The sequence below is a fragment of the Mustela lutreola genome, chromosome 1 (assembly GCF_030435805.1).
Source record: "Mustela lutreola isolate mMusLut2 chromosome 1, mMusLut2.pri, whole genome shotgun sequence".
In the NCBI taxonomy this organism is placed as follows: Eukaryota; Metazoa; Chordata; class Mammalia; order Carnivora; family Mustelidae; genus Mustela; species Mustela lutreola.
The window spans coordinates 47,309,815-47,335,050 of record NC_081290.1 but is presented as its reverse complement, the minus strand read 5'-3'; the positions used below and the strand labels follow the sequence as shown (position 1 = coordinate 47,335,050).

The 25,236-nt window shown below is 37.9% G+C and overlaps 1 pseudogene; it reads right to left on the bottom strand.

Annotated features, from left to right (window-relative positions):
- Positions 1 to 24,037: 24,037 nt before the first annotated feature.
- Positions 24,038 to 24,217, bottom strand: LOC131819302 (cytochrome c oxidase subunit 7C, mitochondrial-like; annotated as a pseudogene).
- Positions 24,218 to 25,236: the final 1,019 nt, after the last annotated feature.

Sequence of the window (25,236 nt, the reverse complement as noted above, 5' to 3'; positions counted from 1 at the left end):
GTTAATAACTTTCTCCAGGTCACACCTGCTCTCAATATACTCCCAGGGGAATCACAAGGAAACTGAGAACACTCTTCTTGTCTTGAGTGAGAGCTTTGGGTCCTAATTCATTCCTTCTATTTTAGAAAGAATTTGACGCAGCCTGAAAAGGAGCCACGCATAATAATTTAAAGAATTATTGTGTGAAAAAGGGTCAATGCCATCTCTTCATGGTGAAGGAAGAGAAGTGTTGAAACAATGTTTCCTAAACCTTCCTACTCTCAAATGATTCACTTAATACCTGAGAAAAAGTCATGCTCATCAACTTGACTTAAACTTATGAATGGACATACCATACCATAGCATTTTAAAATAATTATCTACCTCTATATTTGGGTTAATCAGAAGACAGAGACAAATGTCATTTAAATACTAGTTGTCCATAAATTTTTTTTAAATGATTTTATTTAAAATATTACTATTTTACTGAAAACTATTAATCAAGATAAAGAGTCATATTGATATGAATACATTAATAGTAGATCTTAATATGCCTCTCTCAGAAATAGATAGATCATCAAAGCAGAAAATCAATAAAACAAGAGCAATGAATGACACATTGGACCAGATGGACCTCATAGATATATACAGTACATTCCACCCTAAAACAACAGAATACTCATTTATCTCAAGTGCACATAGAACCTTCTCAAGAATAGACCACATACTGGGTCACAAATCAGGACTCAACTGATACCAGAAGACTGAGATTATTCCCTGCATATTCTCAGATCACAATGCTTTGAAACTGGAGCTCAATCACAAGGAAAAGTTCCGAAGGAACTCAAACACCTGGAAGCTAAAGACCACCTTGCTTAAGAATGCTTGGATCAACCAGGAGATCAAAGAAGAACTGAAACAATTCACGGAAACCAATGAGAATAAAGACACTTCGGTCCAAAACCTATGGGATACAGCAAAGGCGGTTCTAAGGGGGAAATACATAGCCATCCAAGCCTCCCTCAAAAAAATTGAAAAATCCAGAATACAACAGCTGTCTCTACACCTTAAAGAACTGGAGAATCAACAACAAATCAAACCAAATCCACACGTAAGAAGGAAAATAATTAAGATTAGAGCAGAGATCAATGAGGTAGAAACCAGAGATACAGTAGAACGTATCAATGAAACTAGAAGCTTGTTTTTAGAAAGAATCAATAAGATCGGTAAACCATTGGCCACACTAATCCAAAAGAAAAGAGAGAACGCCCAAATTAATAAAATTATGAATGAAAAGGGAGAGATCACAATTAACACCAAGGAAGTAGAAACAATAATCAGAAGTTATTATCCACAGTTATATGCCAATAAGCTGAGCAACCTAGATGAAATAGATGCATTCCTAGAAAATTATAAAGTCCCAAAATTGAACCAAGAAGAAACTGACAACCTGAATAGACTGATATCTAGTAACGAGATTGAAGCAGTGATCAAAAACCTCCCAAAAAACAAGAGCCCAGGATCTGACAGATTCCCTGGGGAATTCTAACAAACTTTCAAAGAAGAAATAACATCTATTCTCCTGAAGCTGTTTCAAAATATTGAAGCAGAAGGAAAACTTCCAGACTCTTTTTATGAAGCCAGCATTACACTGATCCCCAAACCAGGCAAAGACCCTACCAAAAAGGAGAATTTCAGACCAATATCAGATGAATATGGATGCTAAGATTCTCGACAAGATCCTAGCAAACAGGATCCAATAGCACATTAAAAAGATCATCCACCATGACCAGGTGGGATTCATCCCTGGGTTACAAGGATGCTTCAGCATTTGCAAAACAGTCAATGTGATAGAACAAATCAATAAGAAAAGAGAGAAGAACCACATGGTCCTCTCAATTGACTCAGAAAAAGAATTTGACAAAATCCAGCATCCGTTCCTGATTAAAGCGCTTCAAAGTATAGGGATACAGGGAACATTCCTGAACTTCATAAAATCTATCTATGAAAGACCCATAGCAAATACCATCCTCACTGGGAAAAAGCTTGCAGCCTTCCCATTGAGATCAGGAACACGACAAGGATGCCCACTCTCACCACTCTTGTTCAACATAGTATTAGAAGTCCTAGCAACAGCAATCAGACAACAAAGAGAAATAAAAGGTATCCAAATTGGCAAGGAAGAAGTCAAACTCTCTCTCTTCTCAGATGACATGATTCTTTATATGGAAAACCCAAAAGACTCCACCCCCAAACTACTAGAACTCATACAGCAATTCAATGACATGGCAGGATACAAAGTCTATGTACAGAAAACAGTGGCTTTCTTATACACTTATAATGAAAATACAGAAAAGGGAAATTAGAAAATCGATTCCATTTACTATAGCACCAAGAGCCATAAGATACCTGGGAATAAACCTAACCAAAGAGGTAAAGGATCTGTACTCGAGGAACTACAGAACACTCATGAAAGAAATTGAAGAAGACACAAAAAGATGGAAGACCATTCTATGCTCTTGGATCAGAAGAATAAACATTGTTAAAATGTCTATACAGCCTAGAGCAATCTATACCTTCAAGCCATTCCGATCAAAATTCCACCGGTATTTTTCAAAGAGCTGGAGCAAATAATCCTAAAATTTGTATGGAATCAGAAGAGACCCCGAATCGCTAAGGAAATGTTGAAAAACAAAAATAAAACTGGGGGCATAATGTTACCTGATTTCAAGCTTTACTACAAAGCTGTGATCACCAAGACACATGGTACTGGCATAAAAACAGACACAGACCAGTGGAACAGAGTAGAGAGCCTACATATGGACCCTCAACTCTATGGTCAAATAATCTTCGACAAAACAGGAAAAAATATACAGTGGAAAAAAGACAGTCTCTTCAATAAATGGTGCTGGGGAAACTGGACAGCTATATGTAGAAGAATGAAACTCGACCATTCTCTTACACAGTACACAAAGATAAACTCGAAATGGATAAAAGACCTCAACGTGAGACAGGAATCCATCAGAATCCTAGAGGAGAACATAGGCAGTAACCTCTTCAATATCAGCCACAGCAACTTCTTTCAAGATATGTCTCCAAAGGCAAAGGAAACAAAAGTGAAAAATGAACTTTTGGGACTTCATCAAAATCAAAAGCTTCTGCACAGCAAAGGAAAGAGTCAACAAAACAAAAAGGCAACCCATGGAATGGGAGAAGATATTTGCAAATGACAGTACAGACAAAAGGTTGATATCCAGGATCTATGAAGAAATCCTCAAACTCAACACACACAAAACAGACAAGCATATCAAAAAATGGGCAGAAGCTATGAACAGACACTTCTCCAATGAAGACATACAAATGGCTATCAGACAACATGAAAAAATGTTCATCATAACTAGCCATCAGGGAGATTCAAATTAAAACCACATTGAGATACTACCTTACACCAGTTAGAATGGTCAAAATTAGCAAGACAGGAAACAACATGTGTTGGAGAGGATGTGGAGAAAGGCGAACCCTCTTACACTGATGCAAGTTGGTGCAGCCACTTTGGAGAATAGTGTGGTGAATCCTTAAGAAATTAAAAATAGAGCTTCTCTATGTCCCTGCAATTGTACTACTGGGTATTTACCCCAAAGATACAGATGTAGTGAAAAGAAGGGCCATCTGTACCCCAATGTTTATAGCAGCAATGGCCCCGGCCACCAAACTGTGGAAAGAACCAAGATGCCCTTCAATGGAAGAATGGATAAGGAAGATGTGGTCCATATACACTATGGAGTATTATGCCTCCATCAGAAAGAATGAATACCCAACTTTTGTAGCAACATGGACAGGACTGGAAGAGATTATGCTGAGTGAAAGAAGTCAAGCAGAGAGAGTCAATTATCATATGGTTTCATTTATTTTTGGAGCATAACAAATAACATGGAGGACAAGGGGAGATGGAGAGGAGAAGGGAGTTAAGGGAAGTTGGAAGGGGAGGTGAACCATGAGAGACTATGGACTCTGAAAAACAACCTGAGGGTTTTGAAGGAGCAGGGGTGGGAGGTTGGGGGAACCAGGTGGTGGGTATTGGAGAGGGCATGGATTGCATGGAGCACTGGGTGTGGTGCAAAAAATATGAATACTGTTACGCTGAAAAGAAATAAACAATTTTAAAAAAAGATTTTATTTATCTATTTGACAGACAGAGATCACAAGTAGGCAGAAAGGCAGGCAGAGAGAGAGGAGAGAGCAGAGAGCCCAACACGGGGCTCGATCCCAGGACCCTGAGATCATGACCTGAGCCAAAGGCAGAGTCTTTAACCCACTGAGCCACCAGTGGCTCATGTGCCATGAGATGGCAATTTTAACTACAGTGAAGTGGAAAAGGACAAAAATTTGAGAAAGTCACAGCCCCCTAGGTTTTTTCTGTTTTGGAACTCAACCCACTGCCACAATCCCTCTTGACCCAAATTGGAATTCGTCTCCCCATGGGTTAGAGAAAGTTTTAACACTTAGAGAAAGCCTGAGCACTTGGCCTTGATCTGAGGGACACTGCAGTCTTTAAAGAAAATGAACAATTTCAGAGCTTCTGCTTGTTATTTATTTTGTTAAAGATCAAAAGTTGGGATTTGCTTCTGGTGGAGAAAGGAGTGAGTAGGTCTTTAGCTATGCAAAGAAGAATGAAAACTTTTATACTGGAATTGAGAAGTGGACACAGCGAGCAGATAGCTGGAATTTCTTTACTCTGGCTGCACATTAAACCACATGGGAAGCTTTTCAAATATAACCTACCCTAGCCCCAATTCAGAACACATGAATCTGAATCTCAGTGGGTACAGTTCAATCACTGGGATTTTAAAAAAAGCTCCCTGGGTGATATTAGTGTGTAGCCAGAATTGAGAATCACTGAACTAAACTGTTTTATGCGATAAGGTCAAAGCATGGTTTTCCTAGGAGGCAGGGATTGTATGTGGCTTTCAGAAGTTTAGCCTTTGCATGCGGTTAGAGATGTAGAGTCAGAAACTGGGTAAGTGAAAAGATGAGAGGTAGTCTTTGATATGATTGAGGAATGGGCCCTCTGCTACATGATGACTCGCCTAGGGCTAAAAAGGTAGACAGCCAGTATTGGCTGTCCTCTCCGACTTTCAATTCTACCCCTGCCTACCATGCCCTGAAAGGGCACAGCCAGTGAACTATGGGATTTTTACTGTGTGACTTATGACCGATGTCAAATTTATTCTTCTGTTTTTGTTGTTGTTATTGTTGTTGTTGTTATCTTCTGTGATAATTCCTCACAGTAAATTTGTGTCAGCAGGGACATGGGGAATGGGGGAAGGGCCTGTGTCCACCGTTGGGCAAGAATGACAAGATGACAAGAGGTATCCAACAGTGCAGCCTGGTACAACCATCTTGGGGCAAGTGATAAGCATCTCTCATAAGTAATCTTTAGCTATATCTGACAAGACCCTGGATTTCTCATAATAATGTGGAGTGAAGGTGAAAATTTTATTTGTGTATAGTTTTTAAAAGTAATACAAAAGGGCAATAAATTAGACTGGGGGCAAGAATGTCAAGAACCAAGGAAAGACTTTTAGATTAGGCATTAAGATCTGAGAGGGAACATCCAAACCACCAGTCTCAGAGGCATATTTGCAGAGTCTTACAAACAGGGTCTGTGTGTGGTATGCATGCTGGGGATGGTGGTGAGGAGAAAAAGAGGCATGAAGGTAACACATGTTAGAGCAACATAGGCATCACTAATGCCCACTAAAGGGCAGAAATTTGACAGGAAAAAGGTGAGAAATAGAATCTCAGCTAGAGGAGGTTACAGGATCAAATAAGAATGCTCTTGTGTGTTTGATTTCAAGGAAGGATGAAGGCGTGTATGCTTGAATGGAAAGGAAGAAACACCGAGATGTCTCCAAATACAGATGTTGGATAAGAATGCATAGGTGTGAGCCCATAGACATAAGACATTTTTAGGTGAGTGGTCCTGAAACTTCAGAATGTGCCATTGCTGTGGGTAAAACATTTTTGAGGATTTACTTTGAATTCAAGTATGTTTATTTATTTAAAAAATTGCTTACATATGCCATCGTTATACATATTTTTTAAAATTGTGCAAAATGGATATTTAGAAGTGTGGATATAAAAATAAAGTAGTTTAAAATAGGTTATTCATACACAAGTGTTTTGTATTTGAAATTATTTATATCCACTATTATACATTATTAGTGGTGATAATAATATTTTTAGTGGCAGCCAAGTGATTGAATATCCTTCATTATTTTTGAAAATCTTGATTTAACATTTTATAATATAGTAATCCAAAGGTCTGGTTCTAATTTCAGCTTATTTTAATACTTGATTTTTTTTGGTCTGTTATAGCTGAAAAAGATACCTCACAAAGATAAGTAGATCTGGTTGGAAGTAGTGCACCATTTGCTTGAATTACCAAACCATAATCCTTGTTTTTCATTTCCACCTATCAATTATGCAAGAGTTGTTATTAAAATTTAGCTGGGAAATTTCCATCTTCTCTCATGTCAATCATTCATTCTTGCAAACTAACCGTAAGGTGTTCCATCTCTATTTTTAATGAATGTATTTAAAAGCCACTGAAGTTCCTTGTTTGGAAAACAAGTTTAAATAGGTCATGGGGGTATAGAAATGTACAGCATGGCAACTATAGTTAATAATGCCATATCGCAAATTTGAACGTTGCTTAGGAATAGATTTTAAAAGTTCTCGTCACAAGGGAAAAGTATGTGTGATGACAGATGTTAACTGGACTTACTATGGTGATCATCTTGTGAAACATGCAATATCAAATCATGTAGTACACCTGAAACTAATACGTTCTATGCCACTTATTCCTCAGTTAAAAAAAGTAAATGGGAAAAGATGCTGTTTATTGAGTGACAACTTAACACACAGTAAAATACCCTGATCTTAAGCCCAAAAGAGGATTCCTAAGCAGAAGAAAATTCAGTTTCAAGGTTTCTCCAGTGTGCACATTTGGCTGCTTCTACAGGGAACAAACACAAGTCATGCGGAGCAGTCATCTGAAATATTACACCTCCAACACCACTTTTGAACTGATCCTTCCATAGCATAATATATTTTTTTAAAACAAAGACTTTTTTTTACTCATCATTAAAAAATTAGCTTTACCTTGAGATGAGATTAAATCTGTAAACCTGTGGTAGTTAACATTCTAGTGACATTTACTGCTCATCACAGGAAAGGTCAGCAGATTTGTAATGTTTCTAATTTTTGTAAAAAAAAAAAAATAGTATCATCTTTAAGTTTGGCAATGATTTTACCTTGAGATTACTGCTTTTCCGTGGGGTATCATGTTATCTGCTGTTGCTGTACTGACAAGCATGTGGAGGACCTATGGCCTACGGCAGAGCATTTGTTCCTGCTTGGAGGTCCAAGAAGGCTCTGCTTCATTCTGTGGGTCACTGAGCTTGGCTCTCGGCTGCCGCATTCGTCTTACTACAGAGCCCACGGGTGATGGGCAGCAGGGAATGGTCTTCCAGTGGTAATAGCATGTGAGCAAGGATTGGCTACTGCATTGTAAGCCTCAGCTCATGATTGGTTAGTGCAACAGCCTCTAATATCCCATTGGTCAAAACGAGTCACGCAGTAAACCCAAAGTCAGGAGTGGAAAGAACAGTCTGCCCACCACGAATCCGTGTCAGGTGTATTAAAATATACTTTTCTAGCACGGAAAGGAAGAATTGGGATCAGTCTTTCAGTTCACCACATCTTCCTAAGATTTTTGTGGTCACTTCTCATCTCTCTAAAACATATTATACAAACTTCACTGCAGTGGGTGTTATCTTTGTATCTTTCCCCCTGGAATGTCTGTATTTATTCCTATCAAGACTTTTGCCCCATCAGAAGTTACACTCACATGGGTTTTAACAAATCTAAAACTTTTTTTTTTTTTCCAATGGAAAGCATTCCCCATTGAATTCTACTGGACACATTTCCTTTGAGGTTCTCATGGATATACAAAAATCCTTCCTCTGTTCATGAGTGACACCCAACCCTGAAAACTGTCATGTTGAAGCATGCCTGCAACATCTGTGGTTTCCTCCAACAGAATAACAAACGTCCCAAACTGCTTGACATATACTGATATTGATTCAGTTTTGCAACAGCTTTTTTTTTTTTTTTTTGTAATGATTATTTGATAGAGAGAGAGAAGGTGGAGGTGCGGGTGAGGGGAGGTGCAGAGAGAAAGGAAATGAGAATCTCAACTGCTTGCTATTTGGGGAGCCCGCCCTGGGGCTTGACCTCATGACCCTGAGATCCGGACCTGAGCCAAAATCAAAAGTGAGATATTCAACTGACTGAGCCACCCAGGCATCCCTAGTGGTTTTTAAAAATAAAACTCCAGACAGTATCTTCTGACAGATAAATATGTATTTGTTTTTAACTATATTGTTTTCGATATATTGTTTTGGCCATTTTCACCACCATGGGAAGAGAACAAGTGTTTCCACTGGTGGTGTGTGGCTTTTGGGTTTCAGCCTTAAGACATCTCACATGTGGGGTGCCTGGGTGCTCAATTGGTTGGGCGTCTGCCTTCGACTTGGGTGACAATCTCAGGGTCCTGGGATCAAGCCCCCTATTCCGTTCGCTGTTCCATGGCGAGCCTGCTTCTCCTCTCTTTCTGTCTCCTTCTCCCCCTGCTTGTGTTCTTTCTCTCTTGGTCAAATAAATAAATAATATCTTACGTACAAACAAGCAAACAAGCATCTCATATAAGCACTCTAAATATTTATCATCCAATTTAGTGAAATATTGAAGAGTACTAGATTGATATCACATTATTTCAAATATTGCTGAAAAGTGGTAGGGCTCTCCCATGTTTTGCCTACTTGATTTTTTTGTTTGTTTTAATGTGACTTAGTGTATTATCAAAGGAGAACATTCACAATAGCTGAAAATGATATATAAAAACACACCTCCCTTTCCTAGTTACCTATCAGTGTGAAACTGGATTTTTTTCATCACCCACAAATAACATAGCACCATAAATTTAACTCCCCAGCAGATTAAAGAATCTGGCTGTCTTCTATTAAGCCAGACATCAAAGAGATGTACAGAAATCTAAAATAATGTCCTTTTTCTCAATAATTTTTGTTTCTGAAAATGCAGTCCAATATGTAATGGGTTTGTTGTTCCTATTTTAAAATCATGTAATAAACAATTTTTTAAAAAGATTTTATCCATTTATTTGAGAGAGAGAGAGAGAGAGAGAGAGAGATCATGAGCCAGGGAAATGGGGCTTAAGGAGATGGAGAAGCAGACTCCCCACTGAGCAGGGAGTCTGATGTGTGGCTCAATCCCAGGACCCTGAGATTATGACCTGAGCCAAAGGCAGATATTTAACCAACTGAGGCACCTAGGCACCCTGTAAGCAATCTTTTTTTTTTTCCTTTTTTGGTGGTAAATAATCATAACATAAAATTTAGTATCTCAGTCATTTTTAAATGTGCAGTTCAAAACATTCATATTGTTGTGCAACTATCACCACCATCCAATTCCATTCCTCTCTGGGACTTATTTCATCTTGCAAAACTAAACACTGTATATACACCTGTTAAATGGTAACTCCCCACGCCCTCTCCTTGCTCTCCAACAACCACCATTCTATTCTGCCTGTGTGATTTTGACTTCCCTAAGGATCTCACCCTTAAGAACCTTAAGGGGAGTCATAATAACATTTGCCTTTTTTCTGCCTAGCTTATTTCACTTACCGTATCATCTTCAAGATTCATTTGTGTTGTAGCATGTCAAAATGCCCCATTTATCCATCAATGGACACCTGGCTTGCTTCCATGTTTTAACTATTGTGAATAATGTTGCTATGAACACAGGTATCAAATATATCTTCCAGAGTCTGCTTTCAATTCTTTAGGGTATATACCTAGAAGTAGAATTACTGGATTATATGGTAATTAAATTTTTAACTGTTTTAGGAACTGTCACACTGTTTTCCACAGTAGCTGTGTTATTTTACATTCCCACCAAAAATGCACAAGATTTCCTTTTTCATTCCTGTAGAATCAGTAGTAATGTCTCACTTTCATTTCCAACTTTAGTAATTTAAGTATTCTCTTTTTTTAGTCCATCTAACTAAAGTTTTGTTAATTTTGCTGATTTTTTCCAAAAATACAATTTTTTGTTTAATTGATTTTTCTATTGTTTTTTCTATTTTGTTTATTTTTCCTCTAATCTTTATTATTTCCTTTAATTTTAGCTTTTGTTTAATTTGTTCTTTTTTTCTAGTTCAGTTGTTGATTCGAGATATTTCTCCTTTTTTTAATATGTGTCTAGATCTAAAAATAACCTCCCCCTAGCGCTGCTTTCTTTATGTCCCATAAGTTTTAGTATATTGTGTTTTTATTTTCATTCACCTCTAAGTATTTTCTAACTTCCTCTGTGATTTCTTCTTGGATCCATTAGTTGTTTAAGAGTATGTTGTTTAATTCTGACAAATTTCTGAATTTCTAATTTTCCTTCTGTTAAATGATATCTAACTTCATCCTGTTGTGGTCAGAGAATATATTTTGTGTATCTATCTTTTTCAGGCTATTAAGACTTAATTTGTTGTCTAATATATGGTCTATTCTCGAAACTATCCTATGTGCACTTGAAAAAAGAGCATTTTGTTTTTGATGGGTGTACTATCCTATATATGTCTGTTAGAGCTAGTTTGTTTATTGTGTTGTTCAAGTCCCCTATGTCCTTACTTATCTTCTGTCTGGTTGTTCAATCCATTATTGGGATTGAGATACTGAAGTCTCTATCACTGTAGAATTATCTATTTCTTCTTTTAATTGTTAGTTTTTGCTTCATATATTTTGATGATCTGTTATTAAGTGTGTAAATGTTGTATTAAAACTTTTACTGAGGAAGTGGAGATGCAACATGGGGGGTTAAGGGGGTAGGAGAAGAATAAATGAAACTAGATGGGATTGGGAGGGAGACAAACCATAAGTGACTCTTAATCTCACAAAACAAACTGAGGGTTGCTGGGGGGAGGGGGGTGGGGAGAAGGGGGGTGGGGTTATGGACATCGAGGAGGGTATGTGCTATGGTGAGTGCTGTGAAGTGTGTAAACCTGGTGATTCACAGACATGTACCCCTGGGGATAAAAATACATGTTTATAAAAAATAAAAAAAAATAAAAAATAGAAAACTTTTACTAATACATAATGTCCTTCTTTGTCTCTTATAACCTCTTCTGACTTGAAGTGTAGTTTGTCTGACCTTATTATAGCCACCCCTGTTGTCTTTTGATTGTTTGCATGGAATTTCTTTTCAAATCTGAGAATTTAATCTCAGTTTCTGAGAGAGAGGGAGAGAGAATGATCACGGGGAGGAGCAGAGAGAGAGAATCTCAAGCAGACTTCCTACCGAGCATAGCACCCGCCACAGGGTTTGATCTCATAACCCTGAGATCAGCAAACCTAAGCCAAAATCAAGAGTTGGCTGCTTAACTGACTGAGCCACTCAGGTACCCCTCAATCTTTTCAGTTTCAACCTGTTTGTGTCTTTGGATCTTAAGTGAATTTCTTCATTATTCCAAAGAAGACATACAGATGGCTAACAGACATATGAAAAGATGCTCAACATCACTCATCATCAGGGAAATACAGATTGAAACTATAATGAGATATCACCTCATACCAGTCAGAATGGCTAAAATTAACAACACAGGAAACAACAGATATTGGCGAGTATGTGGGAAAGGGGAATCTTCTTACACTTTTGGTGGGAATGCAAGCTGGTACAGACATTTTGGAAAGGGGCTTCCTCAAATATTTAAAACTAGAACTACCTACAATCCATTGATTGCTATCCTAGGTATACAAGATATCTCCGAAGTATACAAAAATATTGATTCAAAGGGATGCATATACACCCCATTGTTCATAGCAACATTACCAACAGTAGTCAAATTATGGAAAGAGTCAAAATGTCCATAACTGATGAATGGATAAAAAAGATGTGGTATGTACATATACAATGGAATGTTACTCAATCAAAAAAAAAAAAAAGAATAAAATCTTGCAATTTACAATGACATGGAAGGAGCTGGGTAGTATTATGCTAAGTGAAATAAGTCAGTCGGAGAAAGACAAATACCATATGATTTCACTCATAGGTGCAATTTAAGAAACAAAACAAATGAAGAGAGGAGGAAAAAAGAGAGGCAAACCAAAACACAGACTCTTAACTATACAGAACAAGCTGATGGTTCCTGGAGGGGATATCGGTGGGGGAGATGGGTTAAATAGGTGATGGGGATTAAGGAGGGTATTTTATGTAAGTGATGAATCACTAAATTCTGAAATGAATATTTCAGAAATAAATGAATACACCTGAAATGAATATTTCCCTGTATGTTAACTAGCTGGAATTAAAAAAAAAAAAACAACTTTGGGGAATAAAAGAACTATAAAAAAATAAAGTGAGTCTTTTGTAGACAGCATATAATTGGATGATGGTTTTTTAATCCACACTACCAATCTTTGTCTTTTGATTAGAGAATTTAATCAATTTACATTAAAATTAATTACTGATGAGTTACTTAATTCTGTTATTTTACTGTTTGTTTTCTATGTGCCTTATAGCTTTTTTCATTCCTCATTTCCCCCATTATTGTGTTTACTGACTTTTTGCGTTTAGTTGATTTTTTGGTAATGAAATGTTTAATTCCCTTCTCATTTCCTATTGTGTATATCCTATAGCTGTTTTCTTTGTGGTTACCATGGGGATATCATTTAATATTCTAAAGTTATAGCCCTCTAATTTGACTTTATACCAGCTTAACTTCAATAACATACAAAATTCTGCCTCTTTACAGTTCCCTTCCCAAAGCTTTTGGTTGCTGATGTCACAAAACTGCATCTATATACATTGTGTTTCCAAAAACATAAACTGATAATTTTTAAAGATTTTAGTATTTATTTGACACAGAGTGAGCAATTGAGAGAGAGAGAGAGAAAGAGAGCAAGCACAAGCAGGGGGCAGCAGGCAGAAGGGAGAAGCAGGCTCCCCGTTGAGCAAGGAGCCCAGTGTGGAGCCGGATCGCAGGATGCTGGGATCACGACCTGAGCCGAAGGCAGATGCTTAACTGACTGAGCCACCAAGGCACCCAATTGTTTTGTTTTTAAATAAATTAGGCTCTTAAGTTATGTAGAGAACAAAATGTGAGTTACAAACCACAGTTATAATAATACTAGTTTTTCTAGTTGCTCATGTACTTATTTTTACTCTAACTTTATTTCTTTATGCAACTTCCAGTTGCAGTCTAGTGTCCTTTCCTTTCAACCTGCAAAATTCTCTTTCGCATTTCTTGCAGGGACGGTCTAGAAGTAATGAGTTCCCTCAGCTTGTTTATCTGGAAATGTCTCGAGTTCTCCTTCACTTTTGAAGGACAGTTTTGCCAAATATAGATGGACAGGTTTTTGTTTGTTTGTTTGTTTTAGCACTTTAAATATATCAGCCCACTGTCTTCTGGCCTCCTAGGTTTCTGATGAGAAATCTGCTCATAATATTATTGAGGATCCTTGTATGTGATGGATTACTTCTTTCTTGCTGCTTTAAAGATTTGTTGTCTTTCAACTGATTACTATACATTTCAATGGGGGTCCTTTTGAGTTTATTCTCCTTGAAGTTTGTGAGTATCTTGATTGTTTATAATCATGCTTTCCATTAAATTTGGGGAGTTTTGGCCCTTGTTTCTGAAAATATTCTCTCTGCCTAGATCCCCTTCTTCTTCTCCTTGATGATGTCCCACAAGTCTCTTAGGTTCTGTTTACTTTTCTAAAATGTTTTATCTATCTTTTCTTCTAACTTTTTCTTCCTAAAATCTTCCTATCTTTCTAATTTCCATTCTCCTATCTTTAGGTTGGCTGTTTCTTTCTTCTGTCTCCTCAAAGCTGCCTTTGGATTCTTTTAGTGAATTCTTTATTTTAGTTATTATACGTTATAGCTCCAGAATCAATCTATCTATCTATCTATCTATCATCTATCTATCTATCTATCTGTCTATCCTCTATCTATCACCTATCTTAGTTTTGTCTTTCTTTTTTTAAAATTTTTTATTTTTTCAGCGTAACAGTATTCATTACTTTTGCATCACATCCCATGCTCCATGCAATCCATGCCCTCTCCACCACCTCCTGGTTCCCCCAACCTCCCACCCCCGCCCCTTCAAAACCCTCAGATTGTTTTTCAGAGTCCATAGTCTCTCATGGTTCACCTTCCCTTCCAATTTCCCTCAACTCCCTTCTCCTCTCTAACTCCCCATGTCCTTCATGCTATTTGTTATGCTCCACAAGTAAGTGAAACCATATGATAATTGACTCTCTCTGCTTGACTGATTTCATGCAGCATAATCTCTTCCAGTCCTGTCCATGTTGCTACAAAAGTTGGGTATTCATCCTTTCTGATGGAGGCATAGTACTCCATAGTGTATATGGACCACATCTTCCTTATCCATTCATCCGTTGAAGGGCATCTTGGTTCTTTCCACAGTTTGGTGACCGTGGCCATTGCTGCTATAAACATTGGGGTATAGATGGCCCTTCTTTTCACTACATCTGTATCTTTGGGGTAAATATCCAGTAGTGCAATTGCAGGGTCATAGGGAAGCTCTATTTTTAATTTCTTGTTCTCCAAAGTGGCTGCACCAACTTGCATTCCCACCAACAGTGTAAGAGGGTTCCCCTTTCTCCACATCCTCTCCAACACATGTTAGTTTTGTCTTTCTTTATTGATATTTACATATTGTTCATACATCATTTTCTTGATTTTCCTTAGTTTTTTCTTTTGCCTTTGAGCATCTTTAAGACAGTAATTTTCAACTCTTTGTCTTATACATCTGTCAGGTCTTACTTGGAGACAGTGTTTTGGTTTATTTTACCCTATGAGTGGGTCATATTTTCCTATATTTTCATATGCCTTATGATTTTCTTATTGAAAACTGAGCATTTGAGTCAAATGAAGTCAGATTGTTCCCCATTGCTAGGTTTTGCTGGATTTTGTTCTGATTGGTTTTGTTTTGACTGTTGTAAGCTATTTCTGTGCCAAGGATCAGCCTGAGGTGTAAACTTAAGGCGTTGTTAGTTTTTTTCTGAATCTAAGCTTTTATCTGTGCATGTGTGGTGACTTTCCAATTTCTCCTATATATGTGGTTGTTTTTGGAAGTCCTAGTTTTTTGTTTTTTTTTGTTTTTCAAGATTTTATTTGTTTATTTGAGAGAGAGATCGAGCTAGAGAGAACACAAGTTGGGTGGAGGGGAACAGGGAGTGTGAGAAGCTGGCTCCCTGAAGAGCAGAAAGCCCAATGCAAGGTTCTATCCCAAGACCCTGGAATCATGACCTGATCTGAAGGCAAATGCTTAATGACTGAGCCACCCAGGTGCCCTGAATGTACCAGTGGGGTTAGAAAGGCCAGCTCAAAAGGCCTGCTTCTCTTTCTTGGTCTCTGATCCTGTAGTAGATCTCCTTCATGGGCTGGTATTTTCCAGGAAAGCAAGTTATTTTCAGTCTAATTCTCAGGGTTTAAAGATTTCTTTTTTCAAAGTTCTATTATCTTTGTGACCTAAACAAAATATAATCTATACAATAAAATACAGAAATGACATGAATTTTTTGTGTTTCGTTTAAGATTTTATCTCTGAAAATGGGCTTTGGTTTTCTTTGCCATCTTATGCTAGAACTATTCATTTTGCTATAATCAGCTCTGGCAACATTGAGAGAGCCATTTAAAATTAGTCATTTTTTCCTTCCTGAGCTTAATAGACACCTATTTATGCAAAGACAGAGAAAGGATCTTTGCATTTCCAGAAAATAGATCATGAGACTGCAAATAGTGCTCCCAGACAGCACAGTGGCTAACAGAATTTTATGCCATTCAGGAAATGGGAAAGCAACATGAGCAAGGTAAAGAGCAAATTACGAATGTATTTCTTTTTCTAACAGACTGTCCAAAGAATTAGACAAACAGCATTAAACCTCATAAGAAGGATGGAGAATAATTTGACCTGTTGAAATAGTAGACTGAATCATTGGAAAATGAACTTTAGCCATCCAGATTCTCCCTTTCTTAATAACAATTTCTAATATTTTTACAACACTTTGCAATTTACAATTTACATTAAGCTTTTCTTGTTGGTGGCACCCTCCTTCCTGCATTCCCTCCCGGTCCCCATGGGCTTTCATCAAATCTGATAAACTCATTTCCAGTAAGCTGCTTCAAATCTTTTATGGAACAAGGCAGGGTCAAATTGGAAAAAAAAAATCATTCAAACAAAGGTAAAAATGACTGATAATATTTAATGCGTGACCTTTCTGAAGGCATTTGTGTTTTACCAGAAGACAAGTTCTTAGATGAATCTGTAATTTTATAAATCAGGCATCAGGAGAGATTTTTCTGGGGGAAGGGAGGGCACAGGGCTTATAGTGTCCTTTTTGATATCTCTGCAATGAAACTATTTAGGAAGTCATTTTGTTCTCTGGTAAGATGTGCCTCTCTCTGAGTCTGTATATCTGATAGCATACATTTCTTAGAACAGTTGAATTTAGTTAATTAGAGCAGATTTTCAACCTGCCCCAAAATAGGCTCTCGGAATTTTAGAGACCTCAAAATATTGACTCCCAGAATTTTAGAGAATGAAAGCATCTTCGAGTTTTATCAGCCAAAGCGCTTATCTTACAGATAAGAAAATTGAAGACAAGGAAGTCTAAATCATACTGATTAGTTAAAGCCAGAAGATCCAAATGCTTTGGTAAACAAGGAGCTGATAATATGAAGACTAAACATTGAATTGATCAGAAAAATATCATGAAGCGTGTTCTTGTTATTTAGACACTGGCCACACACAGTATGCTTGGGGTTCTTTGTGTTGTTGTTGTGGTCGTCACATAGACCTAACACAACCGTATTTGAGCAGTAGGAGATGTTACTATTCTTGTGCTTATTGATGTGTTGTTTTGATCTGGTATAATCATTACCACTTACCCCTAGATTAATCATTATTACTTGCATTAAACTCTTCTAATTGTCTGTATAGTCATGGAATTTAATGTATAGTAGAATACTAGAAAAGTCAACAGATTCTTTTTAATACTGGATTCTTTCATCATAGTACCAAAGATGTCCTTCCTTAAAATTGTTGAGCCACTGGATTCCTTGCTAGCTTTACATCAACATAGGTTTTGAAGGAAAATCTTTAAGGATCTTGTTGGTTAGCCACATCATGTTTTCAGATGCAACACTAAGACCCAAAGAGCCACACACTTAATTTGTAGTAGACCCAGACTGAGAGCCTATATCCTCTGAATTTATGTCCAGGTCTCTGCCCACCATGCCACATGGCATGATTTTACAAGCCCAGAAGTCTCTTGTGGCTCTGGAAAGATGCATATCCCATATACTTCAAACCTAGAGAATACTGACTGGTGTGATTCCTTTGTTGTATATCAAATTCTGGAAGAGGAGAGGAGAAACAAAGGTATTCTACTCCCAGCCTTCCTGAGACCACAAGAAATATTTACAGATGATGTGTGAGTCTCTAAGGGTTTGATTTTTCCATTCAGCTCTCTTTTGTTTTGCTTGGCCTTATGAGGAAGGAAAATGTGTAACTGAGTGATAAAGTCAATAAGATCTGAACTGGCTGTTTGTTTTATGTTTTCCTCATTTAGTAGTTCGATTTTGTGCTTAAAATTCAGAAGCTCATCTTAAAGAACAAAGGTTACATTTAAGATTAGCATTAAAAAATTTCTGGGAAAATTGACTGAGAAACAAAAATCCTGTCCTTGGAGGAACTGTTCTTTCTGAGAAAAGACTGATGAGTCATGCTGGTTGTAGAAATTTGTAATCTGCCATGAAAATTGGACATTTATGATTCAAAGATTTCCTTGGCTGCAACTGCACTGAATCATCTGGAATATTAAAAAACACACACACAAAAAACAAAACCCAACAGTCAATTGTCTGGGTATTTTGACTACATAATGACAAATAGATAGCTGTCTGCAAGCATTAAATGGCTGTCTGAGGTTTTGGTTTTTATTTTTTTTCCCAACTTTTTATTTAAATTCCAGTTAGTTAACATACAGTGTAATATTCAGGCGTACAATACAGCGAATTCAACACTTCCATACAACACCAGTGCTCATGACCAGTACCCTTCCTAACCACCATCACCTGTTTCACCCATCCCCCACCAACCTCCCATCTGGTGACTATCAGTTTGTTCTCTATAGTTAAGTCTGTTTCCTTGGTTTTCCTCTCTTCCCTCACCCCCCACCATGTTCATTTGTTTTATTTCTTAAAATCCACATATGATTGAAAACATATGATATTTGTCTTTCTCTGACTGACTTACTTGGCTTAGTATCATACTCTCTAGCCTGAGTTTTTATCATCCAGATTTGCAGTAATGGACACAGTCAAATTCAAACCTGTAGTAGCATCAAGGAGCGATTCGTTTCTACCTGGAATATAATTGGAAATTTAAGGCACCGATCTGGATGATTACGGGCTTGATGAAAGAACATAGCTTAGTTGGGTGTGCAACGCACAACTCAAATGCTCAAAAACTCTCTAAAAGAAAAATACCATGTAAGAGAAAAGATTGAAGTGAACCAATGCAACTTTCTAATCAAAAGCCAGCACACTGTTAGCTTAACCATGGTGTTTTTTAAATATACATGATCAATAAGGCACCTGGGTGGCTCAGTCCATTAAGCAGCTGACTCTTGATTTTGGCTCAGGTATGATCTTGGGGTCCTGGGATGGAGCCCCGCATCGGGCTCACACTCAGTGGGGAGTGTGCTTGGGATTCTCTCTCTCCCTCTGCCCCTCCACTTCCCCTGTGTTCTCTCTCTCTCTCAAATAAATAAATAAATCTTTTTAAAAAATTGTTGATGTTTCAGTAGAATGGCAGGGTTTCTGGAATGCTAAGTCCTTAGTGCCACTGATTACTATTAAGAAAACACACGTACACATAACTTGCAGTTTCAAGGATTCCAGTCATCTAAGAGTTCAGTGAAGAAATCCCTAGTGCCTAGAAAATGAGAGAAAACACACACACACAAAAATAAGAGATTGTATCATATGAGAGAGGTCTGTTCTTAGCTACTGCGTTTCATGAGTCTTCAGAAGTTTTACTGCTCACAGCTATCAAACATCTAACCACTAGCAGCTTGGGCTTTGTTTCCTTTGTTTTTTACTTCTTCCACAGAAGTGATAATTACCTTCAAGTGTGTGTTAATTATTTGGGTGATGAATAGAATTTGACGTCAATGGCTAAGTACCCGTGTCAGCCTTGTCAAATGTCACCACCTCTGAGATGCCTTTTATGACCACCCAGTCCACATTCAGACACCTCCACCCATCACACTGTTTTGTTTTTTGGAAATGTGATTATCCTTTCTTTTCTTGTCCATTTCCTCCATGGGGTGTGAGCATTGTAAGGTTAGTTTTCTTGATGATCTGGTTTATTGCTGGATCTCCAGGGCCTAGGATGGAGCCTGACACATGAGAGACATGGAGTAAATATTTGTTAAATGCGTCAAAAACTGAAGGCAGATGGCCTTAATTATATCTTTTTCTTTCCTTTGGAATGAAAACTAATTTCCAAGTTGCTGTGCAAAGGAGAAACTCCTCTAAGACAAATAGAGAAATTGGAAACAGTTAGGAATGACTACAGAACAAGACTAAATAAAACAAACAGAGCCAGATGTTTGGAAAATAAAGAATAAAATGAAATGATTATTAATTATTATTAAATAATTTATATGATCTTATGGGTAAAATTCAAAAGAAGTCTAAAGGATTAAAAAGCAAAATAAATTTGGCAAAGAAAGAAAGTTAGGTAAGGTATTAAGTGGAAGGTTTGAACTGCTGAGTTGGGATGCTCCCTGCAGTGATCCTCAGGGATTAGAATCCTGGATGAATAAGAGAGGCAGGGAATCTTGGTTCTTGACACCATAAATAAGAAACCAGTCATTGGAGACGCCCAGATTCAAATCCTGGAAAGCCTAGATGATTTTGAAATGAGGCTTAAAGGAAATAAACATATAAAGGTCTTAGCACTGAACCTGCTTCTTAGTGTTAAAAACTGTCACCTTTTATTTTGTATTTTAAATCAGGGTACTTAGCCACTTGCTAATGAGCAAAACTGTCTTATCAGGCACCAGGTTGCTCCTGAAGTCAAAGGAGTGGAGATTTGTACAGAATGTCAGCAATCTCCTACAGGAAACATTTTGTACCATCTTTTCCCCTTACTATTGAGCATTGGAATTTGCATTAGAACTCTACCTCTGAAATGGAAAAAGATAATTAATACGCATAAGGATTCTAGTTAATAAGCTCTGTACAGACACATACAACCCATCATCAAAGGTCACCTCTGTCCTGTGCTATATTTTTACCATAATCTCTACCTACTTCTGTTGTGACTCTTAACATGTGTAGCTATGTTCATAACCTTTTTTCTTAGATGAAATTCTTTTAAGGAAGAGGCCTGTCAAAGTTACTGTTATGGACTAAGATGTGCCTTTTCCCCCACCTCAATTCACAAGTTGAAGTCCTAACTCCTAGTGTAACTGTATTTGTAAATAGGGCCTCTAAAGAAGTTATTAAGACTAAATGAAGTTGGACGCCTGGGTGGCTCAGTGGGTTAAGCCGCTGCCTTCGGCTCAGATCATGATCTCAGGGTCCTGGGATCGAGTCCTGCATCGGGCTCTCTGCTCAGCAGGGAGCCTGCTTCCCTCTCTCTCTCTGTCTGCCTCTCTGTCTACTTGTGATTTCTCTCTGTCAAATAAATAAATAAAATCTTTAAAAAAAAAAAAGACTAAATGAAGTCACAAAGGTGAGGCCCTAATCCAACAGGGCTGGTGTCCTTATAAGAAGAGGAAGAGACACTAGAGATGCACACTTATAGATGAAAGGCCAGGTGAGAACACAGGGAGCAGTAGCCATTCAGAAGCCAAGGAGAGATGCCTAAGGAGAAACCAAACATGTCATCACCTTGATCTTGGACTTCTAGCCTCCTGAACCTTGCAAAATAGACTTCTTTTATTTAAGTTACCCACTCTGGTATTTGAGTATTTTGTTATGGCTGCTTTAGCCAATGAATACATTTATCTATGATGAAACTGGAAGATTGGCATTCAGCATTCCTTCCAACTTCCTTCCAGTGTGTCCTCCTTTACTGTAGAGACCAGAGAGCTTAAAATAGTCTCCTTCATCTCAAATGTAAATTAATCTCACTGATTAGATGCTCTTAAGGGAAAGCTGGAAGGTGGAAGTGAGGCAGGGCCATCTTCAGGCTACTGTGGGTGTTGCTGGGACAGGCAGTCATGAAGTGCTGGGTTGCTCTGTAGCAGCATGCTAGTGTCCAGTCCTAGTTGGAAGGAGGTTGTGAGGCAGTTATTGTGGTGATTAAGGTAGACTCTTGATTGTCGGATGGCAGCTAAAGCAATTTATCCTCAAACTCAACAGCTTCTGAATAGGATGATCTTCACCTCCACCTCCCCCTCCCCCGCACCCTTTCTCCTCCCCTCTCCCTCCTTCTTCCTCTTCCTTTTCTTTGAGAAGAAGAGGGAGGAGGAGGGCCCGAGGAAGAGGGAGACAGAGAATCTTAAGATCTTAAGGAGGCTCCACACTGTACACAGAGTTTAACACAGGGTTTGATCTCACAACCCTGAGAGCATGACATGGACCAAAATCAAAAGTCATGCATTTAACCAACTGAGCTATCCAGGCACCCCCTGAATGGGATCATCTGATTCTTCCCCCACCCCCGACTGTGACAGAAGTAACAGCCACCTTGGTGAGGCCACCTCGACAATGTTCTGAGAGTCACTTTTGGAACCCTGGTCGAGAAGTACCTCCTCAAGACTCTCTCGCTATGTCATAAGTATTTAATGATCTGTATAAAATCTCTTTCTGCTTAAGAAAGCTAGAGCAGTGTCTGGTTTTTGCAACTGAAGCTGGATTGATGCATTCTTCTTTGTGTCTTTAGCATTGAGCACAATGCCTGGTGTATGTAGTAGATGAACAAACTCTTATCATTGTTGCCTAAACTGGTGATTCTTTGTCTTTGATGTGTATCATCATTACCTAGAAGCCAATAATGAACATGAAGGCCCAGATTCACCGAGAAAAAATAAGATTTTTATTTTTACCAAGTTCCTTATGAGATTCTAATAACCACTAAAGTTTGAGAAGTTCTGGATTAAAATTCTCTCGACCTACTAGGAACCAGGCATCTTCAAAGCACGTGATACCCAGTGACTCTTTTTATTCTCATATTGACCTTATGAAGTAGGAAGTGGCATTATCCCCATTTTTTTAGATGGGAAAACCAAAGACTAAAGAGCCTTGGAAAAGTACCCAAGATCACATAGTTCATAAGTAGATTTTAGTTCCTAAACCCAAGAACCAAGGGACTTAGACCCCCAAGCTCATGACTACTACATTCTTCTGCATGAATTCTCTCTTCTCAGAAGAGTCTAAGGTGAGTCTCATTTAAATTTAAATCAGATTCCTCCAAGTAATTTTTAAAAACATAACAATATCCCAGTGTTGGGGCGCCTGGGAGATTCAGTCAGTTAAGTGTCCAACTCTTTATCTCACCTCAGGTCATGAGTTCATGTTCCTTTGATCAAGTCCCACGTTGAGATCTGCACTCAGCAAGGAATTTTCTTGAAATTGTCACTCTCCCTCTGCCTCTACCTCTTCCTCTCTCTTTCTCTCAAATAAATAAATAAATCTTAAAACAAAAACAACAGCAACAACAATATCACAGTCTCTGTGATCAGGTCATTTAGTTACTAAAGAAAAGGTTTGGGCTAACAAAAATCTTTCTAGCGAAACAATGTCTCTAGGGTAGGTGCAACAAACTTTAAAGTCTAATAAAACCTATTTAAATCAAGCAATAGCTTGAAGGAGTAATTGCTCTCAGATACAAAACTAATAATTCCCTGAATATTATTATTATCTTTGAAGTGAAGAATAGCAAACTGAACCTTAGGTCCCTCCATTTATTATTAGAAAAACATCATACATTTTCAAGAAGAATAGATCAAAATAGTATTATTTAGCTGCAGAGTCCCACATTCTTTTTTTCTTACTAATCATGTTTCTTACATTTTCAAGATTGCATCTCTAAGATTTAATAAAACCTTATTATTCTCCTAATGCCTAGAAATTAATAATGTAGAGGAAGATATTGGAAGATGTTCATAGGAACTTCTTATAAAGATGTGCAGAAATGCACAATGAATAAAAGGAAATATTATACCCTTTTAAACTTTGTAAACTCTTTAGTCAATAGAAGTTCCCAAATTTAAATTTATCATTAAATTTTTGACTTCCCAGGTTTGTTCTAATTCTGACAGTTTGTGTTGCAGGAATATAAAAAGTAATTCTTAAAATTTACTTTAAAAAACTCTACATCTTTACTCCTTTATTGAATACCTTAAAACGAGTTCTTCCACCATACACATTTCCTGTTTTATTTGTATTTTCAAGTGAAGTTGTTCCAGCACGTGAGTCATTTGAGTTGGCAGTACTTATTTGATGTGATGTGTCAAAGATATTCTTTTAAAATGTTTCCAGTGTGTTTAGATATTAAGTCACACACACGCACGCACACACCCACAGGAGTGTGACTAAAATACCAGTGATCAATCACAGCCTCCCCTCCCTTCCTCCTTGGGGCTGAATTTGATTCTGCCACTTTCCCTATCCCTTAAGAGAAGCGCTATTTGACATATTTCATGCTTAGTTCTATGAATTAAACTTTGTATTGTTTTGGGACTCTGGAGGAAATAACATCTGGGATCCACCAGGATGGACCACTCTGGACCCAGATGATACCCAAGAGGGACTCTGGTAGGCGCTCTGGATCATCTCAAGAGGCCATTTCCTAAGAGTGGAGTCCATTCAGCAGGGACAAACCAGAAACAAAAGAATAAGGCCTTTCTTCTTATCTATCTTATGGATTAACTAAACGTTCTCATTTCTTAAGTAGCTGGTGTTTTGTTATAAGAAAGGATGCAGCAAGTTCAGATCCAAAGTACACGGTCATCATAATTAGTAACTGCCACTTGTTTTTCACTGAAAATGGCAAATTCTTCCCTAGGCCCTCCTCACAGTGGCTCCCGTGTGTGAATCTCTAGATACTCTGTCCCAACATGGTGCTGGTGGAAGTTCTGTGAAAGGCACTGAGACCCAAGAGGAAGAAATGGTGGCACCATGCCAAGTCCTCCTTCTTCCCTGTTTCCCACTAAAAAGGCTTCTCTTTGGCAAGACCCTTGTCAACACCCACTTAGTTCCAGAGCCCATGGTTTTGCTCTTTGCAATGCACAGTGCTTGTCTTGGGCTTAAGTCCTGGTAACAGACCCATCAGCCCCTTCCCTAGGATCCCTCCTGTTAACAAGCATCTGCAGTGGGGCTGCTGGTGATGCACTAGAGTTCCATGCTCTGCTCCTCATTGGTGCTGCTCCTAGATGACTAAGCTTGTGACAGATAGGTTTGATCTGAAATATATACATATACATATATATATATATATATATATATATATATATGTATACATACACATTGCCTTGTACATGTTGCTATGTCTTCAAAAAAAATGGAAAGAAAAAAAGATGGCAGACGGTATATAAGTTTCCTCGGAGGCAATGGAGGAAACGCTGTACAAAACAAGAAAGAATAATTAAAAAGGAAGCATTGTGGAATGGAAGTGTGTGTGTGGGCGGGTATGCAGTTTGGCTGGGACAGGTGAGAAAGCAGAGCTATGATTAGAGAAATGAAGAGAAAATGAGTCAAGAAGATCCTGCTCTACCATGTTATCTGAAACCTTGAGGAAGTATCTGGAGAAACTAGGCCATCCTTCACTTTGCAATAGTAAGCCTCTTTTGCTCCAAGAAGTACAGGTTGTATTAGAGAATAGGTTATTTCCAGTGCTCACTTCTACTTGTATGACCAGAGAGAATAACCTAGAATTCCATTAGAGTGAATTCGAGAGGTAGGGAGGACTTCACAAAAGTTATTTATGAACAAGCTGTTTTCTTCAAAAGTCATCAATTTTGTCTTTTTTAAAAGTAATAACACTTGCAAATATTCTGTTCTTGTCACACAATCTTTTACTTATACATCTTATTTTGCAAATGGGTCAACCTTATTTATTTTTAGCTTTTAGAATGTCAC